The following is a 3,530-nucleotide window of genomic DNA, read 5'->3' as shown; positions in this document are numbered from 1 at the left end:
ATTTAGCACTGTGATATGCTACAAGCCCGGTAACATGACCAAACCAGACCATGGTCTACTTTACCACCTGTTTTAGAGTTATAAGAGGGGACAAGCCTGGTATCATCACCAAATCAGACCAGGGCCTCCTATACCACCTGTATTAGAGCTGTAAGATGGGACAGACCTGGTCCAATGATGATTCCTGACCAGAGCCTCCTATACCACCAGTTTTAGAGCTGTAAGATGGGACAAACATGGTCCCATGAGCAAACTAGACCAGAGCCAACTGTGCTACATGTGTTAGAGCTGTAAGATGAGACAAGCCTGGTCTCATGACTGAACCAGGCCAGAGCCTCCTAGAGCTGTAAAATGAGACAAACCTGGTTCCATGATCCAACAAGGTCAAGACATTCTTTGACACCAGTTTTAGAGATGTAAGATGGGACAAACCTGGTCTCATGAACAAACCAGACCAGGGCCTCCTATTCCACCTGTTTTAGAGCTGTAAGTGTGAAGAAGTCTGGTCCCATGACCAAACTAGACCAGGACCTACTGTGCCAACTGTTTTAGAGCTATAAGATGGGACAGGCCTGGACCCATAACCGAAATAGACCAGAGTCTTGTGTATCACCTATATTAGAGCTATAAGGTGTCCCATAAATGAATCAGGCCAGGGCCTTCTGTGCCACCTGTTTTAGAGCTCTAACTTAAGACAAATCTAGTCACATAACCCATCTTGGCCATGGCATCCTGTGCCAACTGTTTCAGAGCTATAAGTTGGGACAAACTTGGTCCCATGACCAAATAAGGCCAGGGCCTCTTGTTCCACCTGCTTAAGAGAAGTAAGATGGGACAAGCCTGTTCCCATTACCAAAATAAACCAGAGCCTCTTGTATCAGGTATGTTAGTGCTCTAAAATGGGAGGCATGTGGTCCCATGACTGAACCAGTCCAGGGCCTCCTGCCACCTGTTTTAGAGCTGTAAGATGGGAAAAAACTAGTCCCATGACCAAACTAGGCCTGGACTTCCTCTGCCATCTGTGGTAGAGGTGTAAGTTAGAAGAGCCTGATCCCATGATTGAAATGGTCTAGGGCCACTTGTGCCACATGATTTACTGCTACAAGATAGGACAAGCCTGGTCTAATGACTGAATCAGGCCAGAGCCTCCTGAATCACCTGTTTTAGTGCTGTAAAATGTGTCATAACTAATCCCATGACCAAAACAGACCAGGTCTTTCTGTCCACCTGCTTTATAGCTGTAACATGGGACAAGCCTAGTCCTATGTCCAAACCAGGCCATGGCTTCCTGTGCTACCTATTTAGAGCTGTAATATGGGACAAACCTGGTCCCATGACTGAAAAAAACCAGGGCCTCTGGTGCCACCTGTTTTAGAGCTGTTAGGTGAGACAATACTGCTCCCATTACAGAACCACGCCATGCATTCTGTACCAGCTGTTTAAGAGCTGTCAGATGGGACAAGCCTGGTCTCATAACCAAACCATGCCATGGCCTTTTGTGCCACTTGTTTTACAGCTGTATGATTGGACAAAACTGAACCAGGACAGGGCTCATAATTTGATGGAATTATTAGAAGGTGGTAGAATCTATAGAATATGGGTTCTAATTAGAGATATGTCTTGGAATGCTATATCTGGTCCTTGGCCCCTTTCCTTTCTCTCTCTCTTCTCTCTACCATCCCTCTCCCTCTCCTTCCTGGATGTTCATCTACCTGTTTCTTGCATGTCCAGTTGAGCAGATTTTCTTTACCATACTATTCCAGCTTGATGTTCTGTTTACTGTGGACCCAAAGCAATGAAGGGAGCTAACAATGAATTGAAATCTCTGAAACTGTGAGCCAAAAGAACCTATTCCTCTTTTAACTTTTACATGTCAGGTATTTTGTTCACAGTGAAAAAAAAACTGAGTAAAACAATTAGCTTATTGACTATTTATGTTAACACTACACATTTGGTATTAAAGATGGGAAATTGAGTTCCTACTACTAAAGGATATTTTCCAAGTCCTACAATGACAGAGTTTTGTATAGAGAGATATTAAGTGGACTCCACTACAAATTAGGAGTTTATAATCATGTGTACAAATACGTCAAATTTGCTTAATACTCTTGTTAATCACATTCAAATAATAATCATTATTCATATGTGCAAATATTCCACAATGAAACCCACTATTCTCTATAATTAAATTGTACAGATAAATATTTTTAAAAGAGTAAATAATAAGTTTGGGTTTAAAATAAAACAAACTAAATTCATATTATTGCATTCTGAAAGAACAGCTGCCACACAAGCAGAAAATTGTATACTTTGCATGATTACTCAGAGTAGAAGGCTAAAAAGTAGTCCTAGAAAACAAAATATTTACTCAAAATATATTAAGCTAGGTCCTAGACTTTTAAGAATAAATGTAAGCAAACAATCAAACACATAGCTCTAACAGCCCAGAACTGGTCACCAGAACAAATACAGTTTTATGTCTAAGTATTGTGCACTTTGGGTATAGTCAGATTTATGAATTGATCAAATTGTAAACTGTAGTAGAAAGTCCAAAGCAGGTGTGCTGTTTTGGAATGTTAAGACTAGAAATATTTTATAACTAGATATTGGAGTCTTGATCCTAAAATTCAACCTTCCTTGATTATATGGCTCTAGGCCAGGAGCTGAGCTTCTTGCATTTTACTTTAATTATTCCTTAAATTGGCACAACATAACCCAATGTGACTCAGCCTCATTCTGCTGATATGCCTATATAATACCTAATTCTTAGGATTCCATTGTTCTTCTTGGCTTTTCAAAGTCATCATCTGAGGCAAGATATTTCTATTTCTCCCTTTGTAAAGTTAACTTTTAATGTGTATTCAGTTTCTGCCTTAATTTTGAGAGTGTTTAAATATCATTCTACTTATTAATTCAATAAAAATAAATAATACAATATATTATGTATGCTAATTCTAGCTCTCTCTGGGCCTATCATACATATCAATCTGAATGTGGAGATACATTTATGATAAAGAGGAAGAGGACTTCTAATTAGATGTATACATTGGCAAATTGTAAACTGATTTCATTGTGAGCCAAGTTGAAATAAATCCCATATTCAACCTGGAAGTAATTGCCTTGCACAATTGAACTGAGAAAGATTGCTTTTTGCCTTCTTTATTCCTGAACAGTCAGTCATTAGTTGATGAAATAAATATTAATATGGAGTATAATACTCCAAAAAGTTCATTAAAAAATAATTTCGAAATCCACAGTGATTTTGTTATCCTGGGTCATGCCATTCGCAGAATGTGATGAGTGCTTCTGTGGTTTTCTTAGATTTTGTTTTTGAGTTGTTTATGGCTCTGACAATATTTTATACAAGGATTAATTAACAATTGAAAAATTTCTGATATGATAAAGCACTTTTGTCAACTTTGGATTCTAGACACATGAAATGCATCACTAAAAAGAGGGGATGTGACTGATAGAATTTATATTCATTGGAAGCTGGTTTTTGGGGGCCACTCGGTCTCTGAGGGGTACTG

Source organism: Ictidomys tridecemlineatus, unplaced genomic scaffold (assembly GCF_052094955.1).
Source record: "Ictidomys tridecemlineatus isolate mIctTri1 unplaced genomic scaffold, mIctTri1.hap1 Scaffold_191, whole genome shotgun sequence".
Taxonomy (NCBI): Eukaryota; Metazoa; Chordata; class Mammalia; order Rodentia; family Sciuridae; genus Ictidomys; species Ictidomys tridecemlineatus.
This window is presented reverse-complemented; position numbering follows the sequence as displayed.